The 26,589-nt window shown below is 39.9% G+C and overlaps 1 protein-coding gene and 2 non-coding genes across 3 annotated transcripts in view; 1 reads left to right on the top strand and 2 right to left on the bottom strand.

The window, feature by feature from the left end:
- The window catches only part of LOC118487504, a 64,570-nt gene that overhangs the window by 22,326 nt on the left and 15,655 nt on the right, over positions 1-26,589 (top strand). The gene's annotated exons all lie outside the window — the stretch shown is intronic.
- LOC118487895 lies at positions 14,057-14,142 on the bottom strand. The gene has a single exon (XR_004882832.1). It is a non-coding gene; the product is annotated as a small nucleolar RNA R11/Z151 (small nucleolar RNA).
- Positions 14,195-14,297, bottom strand: LOC118487892. Its single transcript, XR_004882829.1, has one exon. It is a non-coding gene; the product is annotated as a small nucleolar RNA Z157/R69/R10 (small nucleolar RNA).

Here is a 26,589-nt window from a genome sequence, read left to right on the forward strand (position 1 = left end):
AATATATACACACTGACACGCATCAAGTTTTTGGCGCCGCTGCCGGGGACACAAGGATTTTAAGAAAGCTTAAAATCGACGGCCTAATCTATTTTTCAAAACCTTTTCAAAACGCGCGCATTTTTCTGCATTTTAGTTTAGTTTTGCATTTACAGTAGCCTGAACACGGGGCCGTGCTCACTGAACACGCCCCCGTGCTGCATATTTTTAGAGTAGATACCCAGATACAGAGTCTGAACACGGGGCCGTGCTCGCTGAACACGCCCCCGTGCTCAACGTGACCAGCAACTTTAATTAAAACGCCCAGATACAGTCCCTGAACACGGGGCCGTGTCCACTCAACACGGGGCCGTGTCCAGCTTCTGTTTCCGTCTTATTTTTGTTTTCTGGTCCCGAGACTCAGTTGTGGTCTGTTGAGTGATTCTTATGGATCAATACTCAAGAGGTTACAACTACACCTATGATGAGGATGATTATAGGGGTAATTATTGCACTAGTTGTCGTAACACACGCTCGGTTCAATATAATACTTCATATCAACCATCCAATTCATACAACCTTTATGAGGAGCCCAGGTACGAGCCATCAACTTCATACACATCCTATGAAGACCAAAGGTATGAACCTCCTCCCTCATACTCATATTTTGATGAACCAAGGTATGAGCCTTCATACTCATACTTTGAAGATTCAACATATGAGCCACCACCTTCATACTCTTATTATGAGGAACCATGGCGTGAACAACCCACCTCATATGAGTACTATGAAGAACAAAGTTTCGACCCTTATCCATCATATACTTACAATGAAGAACAATGGTGTGAACCATCTACTTCATATGAGTACTATGAGGAGCCAAGGATCGAACAACCGGATTCAAGCTTTGAGGATCCAAATTCTTTCAATCTCACCGAAGTGACCAATAGGATATTAGAACACATTAAAACTATCGAACGTTGCATAAAAGAATCTCGCGCAAGGGAAGAGGAATCCCGCGCAAGAGAAGAGCTAAAAAATGATAATAACGTAGAGATAGTTGAAAATGTAAAAATGGAAGAACAAGAAAGTGAAAAACCGACACATGAGTTAAACAACGAAAATGGTGAGTCCGATAATGATAAAATGCAAGAAGAGTCTAATTTTGAAGAAATTAACCTCTTGTCACCTACTTTCGAAAACCATTGTTTAATAACCCCTCATGCTAAGTTTTTAAAAGAGTTAAACACTAGTGCTAAAATCAAAGACTTAGTAAGCGTTAAGTTAACTAATGATCAAACCTCGCTAATAAAAGAAGACCCTTTTGAAATTAACATTACACCGGTTCCATGTTTCTTTCAAAATTCATTTATTAGCAATATCACCATCGATAAAGATCTTTGTGTTAACATAATGCCTAACTACATTTTTGAAAAATTAAGTGTTGATTTTTCTCCACTTCAAATACCCATTTTTCTATCCAATCGGAAAGTAATAAAATCAATCGGTGTAGTTGAAGATGTTTTGGTTCAAACAAATCAAATGGTAATCCCAACCGACTTCGTCATCTTAGATGACGCCCCTTTAGTCTTGGGAAAACCTTTTGTACAAACTCATAGAGCTTTGAAAAACCGGAAATTCAACAATCTACCTCTTCAATTAGGGGCATTCAAAAGGAGCATAGATCTTGAGCGCTCAATGAAATATCCTTTTGGTAACAATGACCCCCTAATTGAAGATGAAGCTGAACCGCCCGATACAACCAACGAAGAGGACCACTTTGTCGAAGAAGAGATAGCCATAGAACAAACTTTTAAGGTTCTTGATCTAGACGAGCCACAAAATAAGGTGTCTTCTAAAGACCCACCCATTGAGCTCAAAGAACTTCCTAAAGGTTTGGAATATGCTTTTCTAGGCAAAGAAGGTAGTTTACCCGTAATTATTTCATCTAAATTAAGTAATATAGAAAAAGAGAAATTAGTTAACTTACTTAAAAAACACAAAAACGCGATCGCTTGGAAGCTTGTAGATATTAAAGGAATAAGCCCTTCCATGTGCACGCACAAAATTTTAATGAATGATGACTACAAGACGGTAATTCAACCACAACGAAGAGTGAACCCCAATGTTCAAGAAGTGGTTAAGAATGAAGTCATCAAACTACTCGACGCCGGACTAATCTACCCTATCTCCGATAGCCCGTGGGTAAGTCCCGTTCAAGTAGTCCCAAAGAAAGGAGGTATGACGGTAATAACTAACGAGAAAAATGAATTAATACCAACGAGAACCGTCACAGGATGGAGAGTCTGTATAGATTATAGGCGATTAAATGAAGCGACTAGGAAAGACCACTTTCCTTTACCCTTCATTGATCAAATGTTAGAAAGATTATCCGGTCATAAATTTTATTGTTTCTTAGATGGTTTTTCAGGTTACTTTCAAATACCGATAGCACCAGAAGACCAAGAGAAAACAACTTTCACATGTCCCTACGGAACTTTTGCATATCGACGCATGCCATTCGGTCTATGTAATGCGCCTGCAACATTCCAACGTTGTATGGTCGCCATTTTCCATGATATGATCGAAAAGACAATGGAAGTCTTCATGGATGACTTTTCCATCTTTGGAGACTCATATGACCAATGCCTCGATAATCTTGAACGAATGCTATCCCGATGTGAGGAAACTAACCTCGCCCTTAATTGGGAAAAATGCCATTTCATGGTAACAGAGGGAATAGTACTCGGTCACAAAATCTCAAGCGAAGGAATGGAAGTTGATCGAGCAAAAATAGAGACTATTTCTCGATTACCTCCTCCATCCTCCGTGCGAGCAATCAGAAGTTTCCTAGGACATGCCGGATTTTATAGAAGGTTTATCAAAGACTTTTCAAAAATTTCAAGGCCTCTAACAAAATTACTTGAAAAAGATGCACCCTTCATCTTTGACAAGGAATGCAATCAAGCATTTCTAACCCTCAAGGAAATGCTAGTCAATGCACCTATCATGATAGCGCCAGATTGGAAATTTCCTTTCGAAATCATGTGCGATGCAAGTGACTTCGCTGTTGGAGCAGTCTTGGGACAAAGAAAAGAAAAACATTTCCACCCAATCTATTATGCTAGTAAAACTCTTAATGATGCGCAAGAAAATTATACAACTACAGAAAAAGAATTACTAGCGGTGGTATTTGCTTTTGATAAATTTCGTTCTTATCTTGTTCTTTCTAAAACAATAGTCTATACAGACCATGCAGCCATCAGGTACCTTTTCAAGAAGCAAGACGCAAAACCCCGTTTGATAAGATGGATTCTACTCCTCCAAGAATTCGACATTGAAATCAAGGACAAAAGAGGAGCAGAAAACACTGCTGCAGATCATCTCTCACGCTTAGAAGACCCAGCTTTGGAGACAACCAGGGACGAGCAAATCAACGAGAAATTTCCCACGGAATCCTTGGAAATGATAGAGAGTAGACAAGAACCATGGTATGCCGACTACGCTAATTTCTTAGCTAGCGGTGTAGTCACCAAAGGATGGCCACATCATCAAAGAAAGAAATTCTTTGCTGATGTAAAGCATTACTTTTGGGAAGACCCCTATCTTTTCAAAATGTGTGCTGATCAGCTCATCCGAAGGTGTGTCTATGGTAATGAAGCACGAAGAATTCTCCATCATTGTCATGAAGGTCCATACGGAGGACATCATGGTGCCGCAAGTACCGCACGAAAGGTATTTGATTCAGGATTTTACTGGCCGACCATTTACAAGGATGCTCAAAACCTTGTAAAGACATGTGATGCATGCCAAAGATCAGGTAATATTTCTTCCAAAAACGAAATGCCTCAAAATGGCATTCTCGTCTGTGAAATCTTTGATGTGTGGGGACTCGATTTCATGGGACCTTTCCCACCTTCAAAGGGAAACAAATATATACTTGTGGCAGTAGATTACTTGTCTAAATGGGCAGAGGCCGAAGCTCTTCCAACAAACGATGGGAGAGTGGTGGTAAAATTTCTGAAAAAGCTGTTCTCTCGTTTCGGGACACCAAAGGCTTTGATAAGTGATAGAGGTACCCATTTTTGCAATCATCAACTCGAAAAAATATTAACAAGGTATGGGGTCTATCACCGGGTCTCAACAGCATATCATCCTCAAACAAATGGGCAAGCTGAAGTGACTAATCGAGGTTTAAAACGAATACTTGAAAAAACCGTAGGAATAAATAAAAAAGAATGGGCCGATAAATTAGACGACGCTTTATGGGCTTTTCGAACTGCTTATAAAACCACTATAGGCACAACCCCATATAAACTCGTCTATGGAAAAAGTTGTCACTTTGCCAGTAGAAATAGCTCACAAAGCCTACTGGGCAATAAAAAACGTAAACTTAGATTTGGAAAATGCCGGTAAAAATCGATTTTGTCAAATAAACGAATTAGACGAACTTAGGAATTATGCATATTCTAACTCCGAAATTTATAAAGAAAGAATGAAAAATTTGCATGATAAATATATTAAATCTAATGAATTTCGGGTTGGAGACCAAGTTCTATTGTTTAATTCACGACTTCGATTATTTCCTGGTAAGTTGAAATCTAGGTGGTCAGGACCTTTTTCCGTCACCCATGTTTTTCCACACGGTGCAGTAGAAATTAAAACTCGAAATGGGACACCATTTAACGTCAATGGCCAACGGCTGAAACTCTACCGAGGATCCATTGAGGATGAGGAAGAGGAGATCTCACTTCAGACGGTTAACGAATAAATTCGTACCCGACATGTTACAGGTAAGTGTACGTTTAAAAACCGGTAAATCATTTTTCGGAAATAAAGGGCATGCACACGAGCACAAAAAAAAAAAAATTCAAAAACTTCGCCCGGCACGGGGCCGTGTCCGCTGGACATGGGGCCGTGTCGAGGCGACTGACGGGATAAAACCCTCTTTTCCTATCAGTTACACCATTCCACACGCCCCGTTTAGCCGAAAACTCTCTGGTTAGAGGCGATTTTCTGCGGATTTTCAACGTCACCACCAAATCTAACAACGTCAAGGTATGATTCTATCTTCATTAGTAGTTAGATTAGTTACTTGCATGTAGTTAAAACATCAAAAATTGGGGAAAAATCTAGGGTTCTTCATGTTCATCCGGATCGAACTCAAAATTTTTGATGAAATTTGTTAGTAGTAGTTTAGATTAGTGTAGTAGAAAGTAACTAGGCAAGTATTGTTGATAGATTTGTCCGATTTCCAAATAAAACCCCAAACCCTTGTTCTTGAACCGAAAAACACGAAATTAAAAGGGTAAACGGTTTGTTATGGGAAAAATGACACTTAGGGTTTCATTTTCGGGGGAAACCGCTACTATTGGGCTAAAAATTTTCAGGTTTTCGATACCGGGACGAAAAATGGAATTTTTGGGTTACAGACGCCTGGACACGGGGCCGTGTCCGCTGAACACGGGGCCGTGTCCAGCCCACTGTTTGCAGTTTCACTCTTGCTTTCCTTGTTTCGTACTAACTTTTTATGTATTCTTTTCAGATGTCGAAATTCACAAGGTTTAGCGCAAATGAACTGGATGCTAGGGCACGGTACGAGGTTCTACACACACGACCGGAAGAGTACCCAAGGCGGGCGTGTACAGATTTGCTAACCATGGTGAACCAACTTGACCGCTTCAACAACATTGTGAGGGGTCCACTGCATGTCGCGTTGACCACCCGACTACGGTCGGTACATCAATGCACAATGGAGTTCTATAGCACCTTCATTTTCAACTCGAGGCGCGAACCGTTTGATCATGACGCGGTCGAATTTCGATGTGGAGGGACCACGTTTAGAACCTCCATGGCACAGTTTGGAGCCATCATTGGGCTGTATAGTGAAGAGGAAGCGGGGAATGAAGAGAATACCGGGGGATTGCGAGACTTGGATGCGACTGAACGCCAAGCCGCATGGGCTCAAATAGGTGAGGGAATCTACAACCCGAGCAGCACAAAAAGCACCAAACTGAGGGACCCGTTATACCGCTACATCCACAGGCTTCTCACGTACTCGCTGAACCAACGCCATGACAGTAGTGGCGTTGTTGGGTTGAAAGATTTGGTTGTCCTTCACTGCATCCACAACCAGAAGCCCCTCGATGTTCCTTACTTCCTACTGCGAAACATGCACTTGAACCGCCTTGCCTCTGCTCCTACACCAATCTTCTTCGGAGGATGGGTGTACCGTCTTTTCAAGCACTTCACGAATATCCCAAGGTCCTTCGAAAGGAGTCCATGGTCGGGACGGGTCGATTATCATATTTGCCGAGCCATGAATTTGCTTTATGAAGCGGAGGACGGGACGGTGAGCTTTCAGAGGACGCAAGGCTACGCATGGAACCCGCAGGAGGCTCTAGTTCTTCATGCACCACATCCCCATTTTCAGTATCCACCCCAAGGCGATCCGGGTCAATCCTCCTCTCAAGGAGGCGGTTTTCCTAATTTTCAAAGTTTACATGATCTTTTGCAGGAAAACCTTATGTGCACCAGGTACACCTACAACCTCGCCAACAACACATACCACCGGGTTGGAGCTATCGAACGCAGCGTCAACGATATACAAGATGATATCGGTAGCATCCGGGAGTACATGGCGAGGCAAGGGGGCGGATGTGATGGTAGTGATGAAGACATGGAGTAGGAGGCTTGGAGGAACAAGGGGCTGGCTGGTGATGAGCCCACAGGTTTGAATGCCCTTCTTATCTATCAAACAATTCATGGCCTGCGTGCCATTTGTCGAACAATTTACTTTCCCGAACTACTTTTTATCTTTATTTTGTTTATGTTTGGATAATGCTTGACAATGGTAAATTAGGATGGTTTGTGCTTGGTTGGTTGGTATTGAATGATTAAACAGGTACAATGCAAGGGTTAGGGCGCTAAACATTAGCACTTGCAGCCCTAGGATGAAGAAACCGGGAGAAAACCTTATTTTTCAGGCTAACAGACTGTCCACACGGGGACGTGTCCAGCCGACACGCCCCCGTGTCCATCTCCCAGATCTGCTGTTTGGCTACTGACCTGCAATTTTTTTCCCGACACGTGGCCGTGTTCACCCGACACGCCCCCGTGTCCACCTTCTGTAAGTTTTCGTTACTGGCAGTTCACCACGGGGCCGTGTCCGCTGAACACGGGGCCGTGTCCAGACTTCCAGTAACATAAACCTTTGCTTTTTAACACACTTTTATACATTCTAATCAACCAAAAATATTATTTTTGGACACATTGAGGACAATGTGTAATTTAAGTGTGGGGGGGATGCTAAAACCTTGAAATTTTGCAAAATCCTAAACACAAGCCTTACACAAAACTCTATTGGAACCGCTAAACACCCTAAATTTTTTTTCAAAAACTTTTTCATTTTTTTATTTACTTGTCTTAGTTTAAGTTGGGAAGAACAAGTTCTAAAAAAAAGGTTATATTTTTACAAGTTTACAACCGATAGCGTCGTGATAAAAAAGGAACCAACATAAGAAAATTATGAAACGGCATAACAAGTCTAGTTTAAAATTCGATTATATATGCTTGGTCACATTAAAAACCCATTCCCACAAAAGTGAGTTTTGAGCCTTTATTGAGCATAAAAATACACATATTTAGATTAAATGCTCATTTTTCGTTTCTTGTGTGAATAGCCGCTCGGTCCTTACAAATCTAGAACTTGCCACGACAATACATTCCCGGTCCTTACCAACTTAAACCCAAGTAAGTAAATGATGGAGGCATTAGGACTAACTATTTTTCTTTCAAAACCATTATTTTTCATTTTTTTTACCTACCCAAAATCCCCCTAGATAGCCCCTTTGAGCCTAAACCTTTCATTTCATTACCCCAAAAAACCATTTTTACCCACCAAAAACCTTTTTCATTTTTTTTCCTTCACCCTTTATTTTAGTAACAAGCTCGGTTTTTCGTCAACTTGCCCTTTCATGTGACATCAAAAAAAAAAAAAAAATATATGATGATGAAGTCAAAAACAAACAAAAGCTATAAAAAGCTTGTTTGGAGAAATACTTCAAAAATAAAAAGTCACTAAAAATAAGGTACTTCACGAAAACCGACGCTTGTTACGATTTTACGCCCTTTTTACTAACCACTAACCAACCACCCACCTTTAAACCCAAGCCTTCACCCAAAAAGTCCTCTTGATATTTACAAAGGTAAAAAGTTAAAAAGGAGGAGGATTGATTGCTTGGCAAGCCTATGGAAAGACGTAAGTTCCGTGCCGCTCTCGAGTGATTCACTAAAATATACACCTTCGGCCGAGTGTTGAGTGATCTCCCGTGAGGTATGTGAACTTGTATATAAATGGAATTTTAATAAGGCATGCTATGCCCAAATAAGTAATTTATCTTATGAAAAGTTCAAAATAAATCATAACGAATAGGATTGTAAATAAATAAAAATAAAGCCTATAAAAACCTTGGATTCCCGACACTCTAGGACAAGCTAAAAACTTCTCTTCTACCTATTCCATTTGGGAGTGTAAGCCACATTTAAAGAGTTTTGCTTGAGGACAAGCAAAAGTTCAAGTGTGGGGGTATTTGATGTGTGTAAAATGCAACATATAAAACACATCAATTAAGGGATAAAACTAACCCTTTTTTAGTACTAATGTTGGAAAAAGAGTGTTTTTGTCTTCCTTTTGTATTTTCAGGATGAAATGAGCTCAAAATCACAAAAGAAGCAAAAAGACCACTAATTCTACCATGAATACAAGAAAAGGAACAAAAGTAGACTGCCCGGACCCTCAACGGCACCTCCAAAAGCAAAAAGGAAGAAACAGAGTCTGAACACGCCCCGTGTCCAGCGAACACGGGGGCGTGCCCAGGAAGCAGCAGAAAAGACAAACCAGTAGAAGCTTTCATTGCCCACCACGGGGCCGTGTCCAGCGAGCACGGGGGCGTGGTGAAAGTACAGCAGGCGCATTAATTGTAATTCGCAATTACAATTAATGAGGAGATAGAGTGTCAGGCGGGCACGGGGCCGTGTCCAGCGGACACGGGGCCGTGTCCAGCCTTCTGTTCAGCCTATAAATAGAGGAGCTTGGCTTCATTCTCTCTCATCCCTTGGCACACCACCTCTCTCACACCTCATCCACCACCCACCATCACCATAACACCATCATCCACCACCATCATCCATTGTCCATCGTAGAGTGTGTGAGTCGTCTCGGGATCCAAGATTGATCGTAAGAGTTCTTGACAATCAAGGCCATGTTTGCCTAAGTCTCTTACATCACTTGGTGAAGACAAGTGTTTAGTATAATACCTTTTATTTTTAATCTTTTGCACTTTTTATTTGGTTTTGTATTAATGACTTTAATAACTAGTTACTTATGTTGAAGGTGATCTTTCCTTATCGTTTGTCCGTGGTGTCTTGGCATTATTTTACTGTCTATATAAAATAAAAGATTTTCACCATTCATATCTCCACGGTCTATATGGAGGTATGTTGGCTACCTGGTCGGGGGTTAAGGGAACGGTTTGGTAAGGGTCTTGCCCTTGTTCAGCGTTTAGAGGTCCTGCTTGGGACCTGGGTCAAATTTAGGTGGATCTCCTTCAATGCCCATAGGTATTGGATGGCGGGGATCCAAACTCTTTGACCCCCTCATAAGTTAACTACTATTAATACTATAACCCGGCTATTTAGGACTGTATCCCTGCTGACTCAGACTACTTAGCCGAGGGTAACGTCACCGCCAAAAGCGGGGCCTACCATAATTTGCATTAATAACTTAATTCATTATCTTTCAATAATCCGACCCTTTAGGATTGTATCCTTGCTGACTCAAACTACTAGGTTGAGGGTAACGTCGCCTTCAAAAGAGGGGCCTACTACAATAACTAAGATAATCTCTTAAACAAGTGCAAAAGTGCGAAAATAATCAAAGGTTATACTAATACACGTGTCGGATCCAAGTGATTCATCTTGTCTATCTGTTTTTATTTTATTTTATTTTCAGCATTTAGTTAGTTTTTATTTTTCTTAAGTTTAAAACATTTTTCTAACCTTTTTGATTTGATTAGACGTTGAGGATAAACCGGTATTAAAAGCTCTTGTGTCCTTGGACGACCTCGGTATCTTACCAACACTATACTACGTCCACGATGGGTGCACTTGCCCATATGTGTGTTTAGTGTTAGTGAATATCGTGTTTTATAAATTTAAAACTTGGCTAGAAGTGTAAAAAGGGCTTAAATATACATAAAAAATATATACACACTGACACGCATCAGTAATATACACGCTTGGAGAATGGAGCTGAATAAACTTCCAACGGGTGATGCTCTGAGGAGAAGAAACATTAATATAGAAGATATCTCTTGCTCGCTATGCAACTCAGAAGACGAATCGGTGGAGCATATTTTTATCAACTGTAGGGTGGCGGCGATCATTTGGAATGCGGTTAGCTCGTGGTGCAAGATTCCGCAAATATTTGCTTTCTCGATTAAGGATTTGTTGTCGATTCACAAGAACTTAAGAGCTTCGGACAGAAAAAAGACGGCGGTGCAAGGTATAATCTTGGTAGTTTGTTGGAGTTTATGGCGAGCGAGGAACAAGTTTAAATTTTCGAACTCTCCGGTTAAAATTGAGAATATTCTAAGCGAAGTCAAGGCAACGGGTCACCTTTGGTTCTCCAATAGATCGAAGTACATAGATGTAGAGTGGAAGGATTGGGTTTCTTTTGTTAATATGTAGTTTTTCTGTTTTTCCTTTGTTTGTGTGTTGGGTCGGCCCGATTTGGGTTGGCGTTGTTTTTCTAATGAAGTATACGTTTCAAAAAAAAAAAAAAGTGTTTAAAAGGCTCATTTATCACATAACAATTTATATTAGCTAAATTAGACATTGAGCTGTCAAATTTTAAATAGGCAACAATATTATGTTAGCAACCACTGCAACAAAATTTTCACTTCTTCCTCATACGCAAGCTGCTGCAACAACCTTCGTTTGCCGGAGGACCAAACAAATTCCGGTCGTTTGAACTTCATCCTTCTCTTCTTCTCTGATTCCGCCGATATTAAGGGGTGCGATTGCAAAATTTTAAGGGGTCGCTCGAGATTTACTTATGTATAGCACTGAATTTATTATTTTCAAGGGGGTGCTCGCACCTACGGATATGTATAGGTCCGCCCCTGGTTTGAAGTGTATTTTCAATTAACAGTAGTTTAGAAACATATTGACTTTTCATATAAACATGAATCCACAGTCTACATCTCATATTATGTATCTAGTAAATACATGGGTTGCAAAGGTTGGCTCTAAGTTATGTTGGGTTTAAAAAAATTGTAAATATTTAGTTAAAATATAATATTCTATATCGATTCAGATTTAATCCACCAATTATTTTTATATATTGGTTGGATGGATGTAGTATTTCATCCTCAGCCTTTTAACAGTAGGTTATCATATTTACAACCTTTGTGGGTCGCTTGGGATAAACTATAAGTATTGGCTCCCAGAGAACACTATGGTTGGGGAATACGAAGATTGCGTGCTATGAACTCGAAAGTACTGTCGAAGTGGCGTTGAAGAGTCAAAATAGAATTGCATGAGTAGTGGGTCATAATTAAGCTTGTAAACGAACCAACGTGCAGTGAACTTTTTGTTGTATAATTGGTCTAGAACATTGAATTTAAAGAAATTAAACAAATCTGGAACCCGAATTGAAATTACAAAGTTTGTGATAAAATCTGGATTAATCTCTGAATCGATAAACCTATTTACGGATTACACGCAATGATTTATTGGATTAGACAGAGATCACTCTTGAAAGAATTGGATTCAATGAAACTTTGATATGAAGAGCACAAAAAGTAACCGTATGTCTGCCCCTTTCTTTTTCGTTCATTTATGCGATCAAGAAGAAAGAAAAAGTCCCAGCATTGACTTTGTTTTTTCGGCCTCTTTATTAAAACAACGTTTATGGACTTTTTCCATTATCCAAAATCAGCCATAATGGCCCATACCCACGTGATGGAATTTAATTAAACAATAGTGCAATTTTAATGCACTAAAATAATTAAGGGGCTTTAAGAAATTTAAAGTGGACATAAATAAAATAATAAACTTTTAACAATAACATAATATGAAAACTAATTATTAGGCCCACTATAAAATATATTAAGCCCAAAATAATTATTGATTACCAGGCTCAAATAACGTTCGTGTTAAGCGAGCCTGTACTCCTGCGTCACCTAACTTGATTAAACACCGACGTTATTATCTTGATCGAAAAGTTAATCCAATACCCTAAAATACCCGTCGATAACACTAAAATTACCAACACATTTCATGAAGGGTTTTGGGGGAAGTTCGTTTAAGTTCGCTCATTTAATCTTCAGATGGACATAAACACGTTTAAGTTCGCTCATTTAATATTCAGATGGACATAAACACAATTTGTTGTTCCTATAATTAGATGAACGGATATGAACAAACGTCATGTTCATTTATTCATGTTCATCAACGGCCATTTATGTTCTTTCTTTTATGTTTGTTTATGTACATCCGTTTATATTTGTTCATTTGATTATGTTCATCTAAATATTCACATTCATTTTTAACTCATGCTGGTTTATGTATAACGTTCATTTATGTTTGCTTATGCTCAGATTTGGACATTTGGTGGTATTTAATTACCTGATCGTGGCTTAAGTAAGTGGTGTTGGCTTGCGGATTCATCGAATGCTTTTCCAGTGTTCATAGCGTGGTTGATTGAACATAATATGTTTCGACTTGATAATAGGTTGTTTCGTTGGTCGATCTTTTTTTTTTTTTTTTTTTTTTGCTAGGATACCTGCTTTGGAAAAACTACCAACTAATATTTTGAGCTTTTAATTCTATATATTGAGTGGTACGATTGGTGTAATTTTTTATTTCGCTTTTAGTTATATGGATCCGGCCTTCTAGCTCCCCGCTAGAACAATCTTTTTGCTATATGGAAATAATATAAGTCGCTTAACTTTATCGTTCAAAAAACATATAACCCCCAGCCTAACCGCCTATCTTAGATTTAATTTAACATGTTAGTCTTTGGATGTTTGAATGACTTTGTGTGTGTATGACATAGTGGAGTGACATTGATTTCACACATATACCATATATAGGTGTTTGAGGGGTTGTTTGGCAACATCTGAAAGGTTAAGTGCTGGACCAGTAAGAGGTCTGAACCATTAAGTGTTGAACCAGTAAGAGGTCTAAACCATTAAGAGCCTGTACAATGCTTAACCGTTCAGAGGCAAATGTCTGACAAATTCAGATTAGAAGTCTTAACCATTCAGACTTTGTATAAATCTTAATCATTCAGAGGCAAATGTCTGAACCATTCAGACATCTGCTCGTGAAACAAGCAGTCTAAACCATTAAGTGCTAAACCTAAGAGGTCTGAACCATTAAGAGCCTCATTAAGAGGTAAATAAACAGCCCCTCAGTGAGTTTGTAAGACCGAGCAGTGCAGGGCTTGTACTCATGCCGGCGATGTTCGGCTAGGTCCAGCACAACCACCCCTTGGGCCCGTCAACGTCGCCTCCGTCTTCCCCTTGCTGCCTGCGACAGGGTTATCACACACACAAACGCACACACATATACATACATACATATATATATATATATTTAGATGGATATTTCACAAACCGTCTCGAGTTGTGCAAACTCTAGGTTCCAAAACTTTTAATTTTTTGAAAAAATAGGGCATGTAATATACATAATTTTTTAAATATTTACTCGGCGCTCTTTTGATTTTCTTGGCTCGAAATGCTTAAAATTACGTATATTACATGTACTATTTAAAAAAAAGTTTCAGAATTTGCATGGTTTTGAGAACCCATTGATCAGGATAGCCACAAATATTAATATAGCGTCCGAGGAACCAACTTATCCTCCAGAATTGGTAAATGGACACATATCTAAATTAATAAAAAAAATATAAACTAAAAAGAAAGAGTTTCCAAGAGAATAAAAAATATCCTCATGTGTTTTACCTCATCAGAGCTATTATTAACATCCCATTTAATATTAAAAAAATTAAGAGCTTCAGTGTGTGTAACAATCAGATCATTGATTAAAAATCTCACTGAAATCCGCTAAGATATTTATATTTCTCATCAGTAGCCCTTAACATAATTTTAAAACAGAGTAAAAAATCAGTCGAAAAAATTATGAATATTATAGTGCTCAGACAGCCAAGGGTTTGTCGTCAAAATAAAATGGGAAGAAGAGCCCAATATCAGAAACTCTAGTCCACAATATTGCTTCATCACTGCACAAACAAACAATTTCAAAAGGAAATAAATACAAAACAAACAAAAATCTGGTATGGATTATCAGCTGGTTGAAGATATGAAACTGTTGAATGAAGACGCAATATATAGGGGGAGGGTTGGATGTGCAAAAGGAGAATGTGATTAGGGTTAGAGTTTTAGTTGACCTGTTGGGTTTTATGGGCTTGTGTAATCGTATGGGCTTGTACCATATGCTAATTGTTTCCCTCTTGTTGGTGGAGTTTGGAAGTCACTTTCAAATTGCTCCAAAATGGATTTATTCAAGGGTGTAGAGATGCAAAAAAAACCCGAACCCGACCCTACCCTTAGGGTAGAGACTGGGTATGCATATTATGTGCAATACCCGAACCCGAACCCGAACCCGGGTTTTTCTCGTACCCGGGTTTCAATAAAACCCGTATCCGGATATCCGTAATACCCGGACCCGTTGTGTTCAACAACTATTTTTTAACGTTTAGTGCTTGTGTGAGATTTTTTAGGCAGATTTCAAGGCATGCAATATGTATAAATAAAGGTTTCCATTGTATTTCTATGTTTTATGCCAAATAAATGAATCGATAAACCCGATCTATACCCGAACCATACCATACCAATGCCCGAACCCTACCCTTGTGACAACCCGTACAATTACAGGTACTGTACAAATTAATTAACCCTAATTATGTGCTTAATGACTGGGCTTGACTACATCTGACACTTTAAACTACTTACTGATTTATGTTATATACATACATGTGCATTCTTTACATACAGTCACTCCAATTATTTCATATAGACTCTTAGTGACAAACCGGATGCACAAAGCACAGTTAGTACAGTGAGCGGATAACTCAGACACATGCTGACAATGCCAGCACTTAGACAGATACTATTTTTAGGCCAGTATGGGCCAGGGATAGAACACTACACCAATATGGAGTGTAGGGAGGTGAGGACCATAAGACTATGTCTTTAGGTGATAGTTTGAGTGCCGGAAAGTGCCTAAAACGCAATTTAATTACAGAATTCCGCATTTTTAGTAACAATTCAGCTTTTAACACACTCATATTATACAGAGTATTGACTAAATGGTCCTGGACACTTTCCTAAGTGTTGGAATTAATTTCGTTACAAAAAGATGCACAAAAGACGCTTTGCGGGACAATTAAACGCTTTAACGAAACGATACGAAACCGAACAACCAGACATTACCCGAGACATGAAAATATTGTTAGAAATATTAATTTATTATTTTAAATTAATTATGGTCACAAAAATCCCCATGCACCTTGTAAACATGACATACACCCACTATCCTTGTAAATACCCTTAACCTTTTAATAATTACCTACTAATTAACAAAAATTTACACTTTGCCCCCCCCCCCCCTATAACCGAAAATCTGCCCTAATCATTAAAGAATATTTTGTTTAAATCTTTTGTAAAGAAAATCTTGATTTCATTGGCCAAATTCTTGTCATAATTTTTCCTACAAGCTAGATGCATGTTTCCAAGGATTAGTGAATCATTACTACTAACTTGCACTCCTCCTCCTCTCTCTTAATTTTCGGCCCATATACCCCCCCCCCCCTCTCTCATAACCGAAAATCATCACCATCACCTTCACATCTCCATCTTCTTCCACTAAAAGCTCTCATTCAAGTTGTGAAGATCCTCCATAGAAGTGTGAAGTTGAAGTACTCTCAAGAAGCCTTGTTCAAGCTTTTCTCACCATCATTCTTTATCATCTCATCCTAAGATTACAACCCTAGCCTTGTGCTAGTATTAATTCCATTCATACTCTTGTTCCACTTCGATTCTTGTAACGATTGTTGAATGTTCGTCACACACAAAAGCTTAAACAGCTTGCTGAGTTGGATTTCCAGCCAACTTCAACAGGCTGTAACAGGATCATTTTAAGTCGAAAAACAGATTTTCTAAAGCCTAAAATTAGTATTTTGGAATAACTAAACAAATGGCACTGGAATCTTAATTTTTCGAGACCGTTTACTATTTTTAAAAGACTATTTTTGGACAGCAGCTCAAGCTGCATTTTTATTTCAGAAAAAGTATGTTATTTTCGGAGTCATAACTTAAAACCTGAGTAAAATCAACTCATGGAATTTTTACAGTAGATAGATACCATTGTCAGGACGACCCTCCAACTGGAATTTCGTCAAACGAACTTACAGTTGATTTTTAGTGAATATTTCCGTAAACTGCGATCAGAAGGTAACAAATCTGATTGCAGTCAAGAAAATGATTTTCTATAAAATATAGGTAAAGAATTAGACTTTGATATTTTCACATAATAAACTTTGGAACATATGTGACATTCTGTAAAAATTTGAGAATTTTTAGAAAAGGGTAACTATTTTATAAAAATCCTCGAAAACAGTCCTGTTTCGAGTAATAAAGCTGAAATGATGTATGTAATGTTTCGTTTGTCTATATGTCGGTTTGGTTATTGAAAATGAACTATTGGATATATATAAAAGAAAATGATATGCTATTTAAGCATGGACACCTCTATTTACAGAGGAGACTTTGCCGAAATTTTCTGAGAATCCGAACACTTAGTAAAATATTCGAGAAAATAGATACGAAATAGTTGTCTAACTATTTTTCTAATAACGATAGTTAAGTTAAAATAATTATTATTATTTTAACAAAATAATACCTAAGTAACGCAAATGAAAACACTAAACTCTAAGCCAAGGCACGGCCCGTTCGTCTAATAGACATTAGTACGTTGTAGGTTGTCGTGTAGCGGAAAGAGTTTAAGTTCGAGTCAAGACGCACTACGGTGAGTTCATGACCCCCTATTCCTTTACTGTTTTTGGTTTTATACTTTGGGGGTGGAATACATGTTTACAAATTATTTCAGACATTTTATAATTGGTATGATTAGCTTAAAGAGGGGTTTTTATTACGCGATCAAGTGAGTGGTGGGCATGACACTTAAGGCCATTAATCCTCATCGTAGGACCACGGGACATGAGTGATAGATCTATTTGGGTGTAGCGAGCCCACACCCATGTGGCCGGGGGCCCATAGTGGTGACTATGTCTTCATACCGGAGACAAATTTGCTAGGTTTGAGTCTTCCTGCATCATTCACATATACTATTGGATTTGCAACCCAGTGGTGATCATTTTTCCTTATTGCTACATACCAGGGACTATTTTACTTACAGACTTATTAAAACGGTTTATACACACAGACTTACACATGAACTCGCTCAACTTTTTGTTGACTTTTTAAACTACATGTATTTCAGGGAATTAAGTTGGATCTGGCAAGTGATGCATGATTAGCTGCGTACTTATTAAGGATGTCATCCGGAATCGTAGGTTTGGGAAGTGTAACTCTTTCCTGGACGAGTTGCATGCCTCAAATCCTTGTGTTGTTGGTAGTCTTTGTCGAGTCATCTGAACTCATTTTTAAACAAGTCATGTTTTGTAAACGTATCGTGTGGTTGATGTTTTTGTTTCAAGACAATATGTTATGTATTTTTAACTATTTTAATGGATGAACATCAAGTGTTTTTATCATATAGCATGTTGTGATTGTTGCTATGGTATTAAGAAGTCACACCAAACAAACCCACGCTTCCGCAAAAGCCAGGGTGTGACAGCTTGGTATCAGAGCCTCGATCATAGCGAACTAGGATTCCTTCTCGAGTCTAGACTATGATCACTAGGGCTCTCACGAAAATGTTTTCAAACGTTTTTACATTTGCATACACTAAATGTAACACCTCGAAAAATTTCGTCCAATAATGTCTTGACACGTGTCATAAGGTTCCGTTATGTGAAAACATACTTTAGAGGGACTAAAAGTGACAAACAGTGAAAACTATGGGACGTAAGGGTCCAAAGTGTCAACAATGGATAAATAGGCTCTATGATAACCCCACATAATGTTTATAACCTTTGACGGATGGTTCATGGATCATACGACGCGGAAATTGCCCAAAAGTGAAGTATTGTAAACTATAGGGGCCAAAAGTGTCAACATGTTTAATTTATACCTCTGAGTGAACTTTTGGCAGACCCGAAGCTTTGTATAGCTAAAATATACTCACTAGAATATGTGGTAAAAATTTCATGAAGTTTCGTCAACGTATGAGAAAGTTATGGCCAAAACCGTACTTAAGGGACTAAAAGCGTCAACGTCGAATTTCAGGGTTTTTCGGTTGAGCGCAAAGTTATCCGAGGGCATTACCATGTTGGTAAAAGTCCTAAGGTTCTTAGAAACCAAGTTTGAGGGTTTACGGATCAAGATAAGTAGCCAAACCATCGCATCTAAAGTTCAAGGACCAAACGTGCAACAAATGAGCCAAGTTTGACCAGCTGACCCCCAGGCGCCCCGCCTGAGGTGCCACGCGGGCCGCGACCCAGCGCCCAGCGACAACAGTCGCGAATTGGGTTGTTTTGGCTCCGATTTTGAGTGGAATCCAGCTCACTTGCACCTCCAATCGACCCAATAGCATGCCTTGCATGCCTACAACTACAGGAACCTCGAAAATACTGATTTAAAACAAGAATTGACCTCATTTTGATCATTTGCACTTGAAGAACATAAGCTCTCAACATTCAAGAACTTCAAGCAGGCTTTCTGGAGCATTTCTGAAGATCAAGGCCGACTCCTAGTGATCATTTAACACCCATAGAACTATTGTAAGCATTCAATTCGTTCTTTAATCCGTTTTTGCTTTGATTATTAGTAAAAGTCAAACTGGGTGTTCATAACCTTTGACTTTCTGATTAAACGGATTTCTTTCAGTAATTTCTCGAATTGAAACTTGTTATAGATTGGTATTTATGTGGGAAACAAACCCTCTAAAGGTTACTAACTGATTCCCACTACATGCATGCTTAATGTCGAGTCAAACCTATTTCTAAAAAGTCAACAGAAGTGAGTTTTGCGAAAAATGACATGATTAATGATATAGATGACATGCAATCTGATTGATCATCATAAATAACTTGTAATACATATAAGAATGTGTTTTAATCATCATCAACTCGACGATCTATAGTATAGCCACGAATCGGAACCGAAAGTCTTGTAAAACGATTATTTCGTAGACTATCGATTCGGATTCGTACATGCATGTTCAAGATCTGTATTGGAAAGTATTTTTGACTATTTTTATTTTAGTTAAACTTTCTGGAATTTTCGTTGATTGAGTCTAGGCTTAGCCTATTCGAATGCTTGTTTCCGGTTTATGCATAAAGTTGACTATTTTGCCCTTTTTGATTTAAAACGGGATTTTTGGAAAAGTGAAAGGATAGAAATCTTTATTTTTATTATATAAACTTGCACCGAAAGTTTCGGATCAGTTGGTGGTCCAGATTGTGAGTTATGGCCATTAGCGTAAAACTATATTATAAATTTACATAAACGGTCCTTTTCGCGTAGAACCCGTTTCTGGCCACGTTTTGGTACAAAACTTTTTACCAACTGATTATATATAATATTCTGGGAATTTTGATGATTTTTAAGTAATTTTTGGCTGAACGGATCCTAGATCACCTAGTCATATCGGCTTGTGTCGGTTTTGACCGTTTTAGCCATAAAAGGAGTTTTACACATCCGTTTGACCCGAAACCTTTTTCTACTGATTTTGTATGATGAATAAATTATTATAAGACTTCTGGAAATATAAAAATCTCAGATTTACTTTGAAAACCCGAAAACGCCTTAAATCGTATTTTTAGCGTTTTAAGCGCATAGTAAGCGTTGTACTTGTTTTAAACCTATAAAACTTATACCTACTGATGTAAATCACATATTTTCATATAATAACAGTAAGTATGATATTTTGAACTCAGGTTTCCAGTTTTGGCATTTTTAGCCCTTGTGAAATTACTAAATTGCCCCCACGGTGCATAGTTTGGTTTTAAATGATATATTTAGTATATGGGTCATACCCTACTGATATAATATGTTATATTAAGTATATTTACTGTATGAACCAGACCCGAAACTCAGATTTCTAATTTTACCCTTTTATTATCTTTTAAATGACCAAAATGCCCTTCTAAGGCATAAATTGAGTTAAAATTATCCCGGGCAATATAGAACATAACTTACTGATATAATATCATATTCTAAGCATATTAATTCAGGGAACTTGCATTTGAATCTTTTGGCTACCCGTATCGCCCTTTTTGCGTTCGGTTCGGTTTACGTAACTAGTTTGCGTAAACTGACCGAACCGGGTCAAACGTCATCGTTTTTATCTCAAAATCCAGAATGTATTTAGTATACCCATATTATACAAGTATACAAACTTGTCGGGTCTAAATCACATTCTATCCGGTCTTTCGCTTAATCGTGCGTAAACCGTATCATTCCTAAAACTAACCGGTCAAAGCTTAAGCTTAAATAAAAGGCCGTTAGGAATCTAATAGGTTAATTATAAACCTTTGTTCCAGATTAGGAAGCCCGGTAAAAGCTACCACCACTTATCGTTTGTGACTTATACTTGCTCAGGTAAATACATTTTGACTTATTTTCCCTATACGGGCTTGGGGTACGGTATTTAAAATACCGCTTGATCGGGCGCACAAGTCCTGCTCCCTATGGGTGTTCAGTCTTGAATAGCTTGTGTGATTTCGTTTAAACAGTTTTGTCTTACTTAAAAGGCTTTGGGGGGTTATTGACCATGTCCCGGATATCCTTGGCATTATCTTACGAGATGGCCACGACCAGAGCACGGGGTGTAGGCGTACACCCGTCGTGTATAACTCTTTGATGTGGTGTGTCAATTAAATCTCTAGCCCGGACAGTAGATCCCGGGGCACCAGAGATATAAGTGCATGTAAATCGTTCACAAGTTTATATTATATAATTATCCCAAGTTAATAAAATATTTATGCCTTGTGCATTTAAATAAATTTTCAATCATTTTCAAAATGAGTCAGTCGATTTGTATTTACCAGTGTAAACTGACGTATTTTTCCCAAAAGATTAAGTGCAGGTACTATACGGAAATAGGCTGGCTGTTTCCTAGAGAGCGTCCACAATAGTCTCGCAAACTCGGACGACATTTATCTGTTGAACTATTTATTTCTATTTTTATTTGATCCGCCTGTGGATCCATTTCAACTACTGTGATAATTATTATTACACTTTATTTAAAAGTTGAAATGTTTCTATTCTGCTTCCGCTGTGCATTATTATATTGTGTTGATTGTCTATGACGATGCCAACTACGTCACTGTACCCCACACCGGGCCCACCGGTGACACGTGGAAGATTGGGGGTGTGACAGGTTGGTATCAGAGCCAACGCTGAGTGAATTAAACACTAGTCTTTTGTGTTTAATCTCAGTTACACAATTGCACATTTCTCGATTTTCGAGTCTAGACAAAGAACTTAGGAAATGTTCGACATTTCGTTTGACTTATTTCTATTTATTATTGCATTGTCTTACATATATTGTTGTGCAACTTGTTTGACTTTTGACAGGATCAGGATGCCGCCAAGGATGAGAGGTCGTGGAGGATTTCCTACATCGCACGATCATGAGGCTGGTCCCTCGCATAGGCGGGCCCCATCTGCTACACACCACACAGCCGCTAACGACCTTTGGAGGTCTATTGCCGAGCCTGCTAGGCATTCGGTTTCCGCGAGCACTTCTCCGTCATTACCCCACTCTTTTGAGCCCCATTCGGAGAACGGGCCCCATGATTCGCTTGGATCATACATACCGTTGCACCAGTCACCACACCAGCACCCAGCGCCAGCCTACCAGGGTTTGTATAACCCTAATGCTTATGTGGAGGAGCCAGTGGGCCATAACCCACTTGGACAGGAGGACCACTTTTCTGGTGGTCACGAGATGGACGTAGACGAGGAGACGGACCCTTCGCTCCCACCATCAGGTACACCAAACCACCCGATTGAGATATCGGATGGGTCGCCATACACAGGATCACCATTTAATGGTGTGGACAGCTTCCAGGAGAGGTTCAAGCAGCATGATTGGTACTTCACCCCTAGCCACAACTCTCCTATGCTTCAATCACTCCATGGTACTCCGATGCTTCAATCGCTCCATGGTTCGCCGGTGCACTCACAGCACCACTCGCAGCAGCAGCAGCTCCAGCAGCAGCCGCCTCTACCGCAGGACCTATCTGAGGCCCTGTGGCGTGACGTGATCACTCCGTCACCACCGCCGCCGCCAGTTTTACCTCCTCCGCCTCAGAGGCCTAGGAGGAATGCGCGCATGTCTACGCGCGGAGGGATTCGCATAGGCACCCCTCCACGTGTTAGTAGCAGCCGCTACACGTCCTTACCCGGGGAGTCTGAGACAGGGGAGTCTCAGCATCCCGTATCGGAGGTTACTTCTGTTCCGATCCCGCCTCTGCCGCCGCAGAATTTTGGAGAGCCGATTCCGGCTTATGCTAGTGCCGCTCAGTTCAACCCGTTCGAGCAAGTATTCCCTCAGGGTTATGATTACACGGGAGACCCTTATTGGCAAGCTGTGAACTACAGCTCACTCCCGCATAGTGGTCCACTTGGAGACCCTTGGGCTGCTGGCCCATCTACTTTTGGTTACCCTCCGGGTTACCAGCAGCCACCGCAGCCGCAGCCTTACCAGCCGCCGCAGCCGCAGCACTACCAGCCACCACCACCGGCGCCTATGATGTCGCCGCCGCAGGTTCAGGAGATCCTGCAGGGGATTGATAGCATGCGACGCGAGTTTCAGCACAATATGCGAGAGGATCGCCGACGCACCAGTGGCTTGTTTAAGAAGGTGTTCGATTTGCTCAAGGAAAGAGCAAGAAGGATCGTTGAATCCTTCGATTATTATTTCGTGTACTCATGTCCCTGCGTGGACATTTATTCCAGTACTCTACCCCTGCGTGGGTATATCTATCTTTCCCTACCCCTGTGTGGGTATGTTATCTTGTTAACCCCTGCGTGGGTTTGTTTTATTTTATTTGGATTATTGTTGTACTTGTTTAGCCCCTGCGCGGGCATGTTATTCATGCTAGTTATGTTATTTCAAAGTCCCGTTTAGGGCAATTATGTACTAGTATTTTATTTGAAATTTGAAATGATTAATTTGAATTTCTCATTTTATTTATATGCATGAGTATAATATTAAAATAATGGAAAATATCAATTTTTATTTGATTTGCCATTTTATAAGAATCTTAGTAAGGTATAACCTAGCCTGAATGCCTTATTAACAGGCCTGGCCCTGATGGTAAAACCTGGTTGAAAGGATTCAACTCCCTGTTAACATCTGAGAACATGTTAACATTCTGGGCTAAGCGTGATCTGTAGAATCACACGACCCACCTTTTTAATAAATTATCTACAGATTTTATCTGTATACAAGTCTATTAATGGCTTGATACCTACGGGTTATGACTATGTCATACAGTGGCAGTTGTGGTCTATGACTCCCTGCCTAGTAAAGAATTATCTACAGATTTTATCTGTATACAAGTCTATTAATGGCTTGATACCTACGGGTTATAACTATGTTATATAATGACAGTTGTGGTTTATGACTCTCTGTCTAGTGAAGGATTATTTGTTTAATTATACAATTTATAGTCCTATAAAAATCTAAATTTATAATTTAGTAATTGTCCATGTGACTAGGCCTATGGTGCCAATATATATATTTTCATTCCTTGATTGCCAATAAGAGCCTGAATGAAATTTATTAAATTAACTGCTAAGGTTTTTGATACCATGGTTAATAAATCGTCTAGGACGATAATACTGTTAGGTTCTAAATAAGACCTTGTCCTTTATTGTAGCTTAAAGCTACAATGGCCAAATCGGAAGAAACCAACAGTCATTCTGGGGAACGCTCAGATAATGCAAAGATTCACGTTACCGGTGCAGAATTGCAAGCACTGATAGATAATGCTGTCGCCAAGGCTATGGATAGGCAGTTCAAAGAATCTAGTGGTACTCAGAGTAGAACCCGCTCAGTGACGCATGTCAAGGCTAAGACTCATTCTGGGGCTCATAGTAAGCCTCCATCTAAAAAGAGTGAGCCAAAGAAAGTTGAGGATGATAATCATTCCTCCAACCACAGCAGCGTCCCGAAGCAGGAGATTGAGCTGAAACGTGACACGTACAGCAGGTCCTGTACGTACAAATACTTTGTATCTTGCAAGCCCAGAGACTTCACTGGGGAAAAAGGAGCCGTCGACTGCATGACGTGGATTGACGAGATGGACACTGTAGTTGATATCAGCGGGTGTGCTGATAGGGACGTCGTGAAGTACGTGTCCCAGTCATTCAAAGGAGATGCGTTAGCATGGTGGAAGTCACTCCTACAAGCTGCCGGTAAGGCCACACTGTACAGTTTGTCATGGGAACAGTTTGTGGCCCTGATTAAAGAGAACTTCTGTCCGCAGCACGAGGTCGAGCGAATCGAATCGGATTTTGTATCCTTAGTGATGAAGAACCTCGATTGTCAAGCGTATCTTACTACGTTCAACACGCTGTCTCGTTTAGTGCCTTACTTGGTGACCCCGGAGCCGCGTAGGATTGCTCGATTCATTGGGGGTCTGGCACCGGAGATTAAAGCCAGCGTCAAAGCTTCAAGACCTACAACATTTCGATCCGTAGCGGATCTATCCCTCTCCCTCACTCAAGACGTGGTTAGATTGAGAGCCATAAGGAGCTCTGAGGAGAACAAACGAAAACGTGAGGATGACACCTCACGGAGATCTGAAAAGCGACATAGAGGGAACAACGACCACAGGAAAGGGTCGGGGTCTAGGAAAAGTGATCATCAGTCGGGTGAAAAACCCAGATGCAAGTTTTGTAGGAGACACCACTTTGGGAGGTGTCGGTTTGAAACAAAATCCCAGTCTTCGGAGAAGCGATGTGGAATCTGCAAGTCCACCGATCATAAGGCTGTGGATTGCAAGAAGATGAAGGATGCAACTTGTTTTGGTTGCAACGAAAAAGGTCACATTCGGCCCAACTGTCCAAAGTTTGCGAAGAAGGCCGAGGAAGGGAAGAAGACTAATGCGAGAGTCTTCAAAATGGACGCAAAGGAAGCAGTCCTTGATGATAACGTCATTACCGGTACGTTTCTTGTAAACGATATTTTTGCTCGAGTTTTGTTTGATTCGGGGGCTGATAAGTCGTTTGTAGATAATAAGTTTTGTAAACTGTTGAACCTTCCTGTTAAAACCTTAAGTGTAAAATATGAGGTGGAATTAGCCGATGGAACCTTAGAAACCGCCTCAACTGTTCTAGATGGATGTGTTATATCCATTAGGAATCATTCTTTCCCGTTATCCTTGCTTCCCTTTAAGCTAGCTGGATTCGACATAGTAATAGGCATGGATTGGTTGTCGAGTAACCAAGCCCAGATTCTGTGCAACAGAAAGCAAGTAATAGTTAAGACTCCGTCTGGTGAGTCACTTACTATTCAAGGAGATACCCAACATGGATTGCCCGAGCAAGTGTCCATGCTCAAGGCATCCAGATGCATGCAGAAGGGTTGTGTCATTTATATGGCACAAGTTACCATAGATGAGCCGAAGCCGAAGATTGAGGATATCCCTGTTATATCAGAATATCCTGAAGTATTTCCTGAAGAACTACCCGGTTTGCCACCGGATAGGCAAGTAGAGTTTCGGATAGATATCATCCCAGGCACTGCACCTGTAGCAAGAGCACCATACAGATTGGCACCAACGGAGATGAAGGAGTTGAGGACGCAGTTGGATGAGCTTTTAGCCAAAGGTTTTATTAGACCTAGCTCATCTCCTTGGGGAGCGCCAATCTTGTTCGTTAAAAAGAAGGATGGTTCGATGCGTCTGTGCATCGATTATCGTGAGCTTAACAAGGTCACTATCAAGAATCGGTATCCGTTACCCAGGATCGACGATCTGTTCGATCAGTTGCAAGGAGCAAGCCATTTCTCCAAGATTGACCTAAGGTCAGGATATCATCAGTTGAAGGTCAAGGATGAAGACGTACACAAGACCGCGTTTAGGACTCGTTATGGACATTACGAGTTCCTAGTGATGCCGTTTGGGCTCACTAACGCACCAGCCGCGTTCATGGATCTCATGAATCGCGTCTGCAAACCCTATTTAGATAAGTTCGTTATCGTCTTTATTGATGACATTCTTATCTACTCGAAGAGCCAAGCTGACCATGAGAAACACCTTCGTTGTATTCTCAAACTTCTGTATCAAGAGAAGCTTTATGCCAAATTCTCAAAGTGTGAATTTTGGCTTCGAGAAGTCCAATTTCTTGGACATGTTGTAAGCGAGCGTGGTATCCAAGTAGA

The sequence above is a fragment of the Helianthus annuus genome, chromosome 15 (genome assembly GCF_002127325.2).
Source record: "Helianthus annuus cultivar XRQ/B chromosome 15, HanXRQr2.0-SUNRISE, whole genome shotgun sequence".
In the NCBI taxonomy this organism is placed as follows: Eukaryota; Viridiplantae; Streptophyta; class Magnoliopsida; order Asterales; family Asteraceae; genus Helianthus; species Helianthus annuus.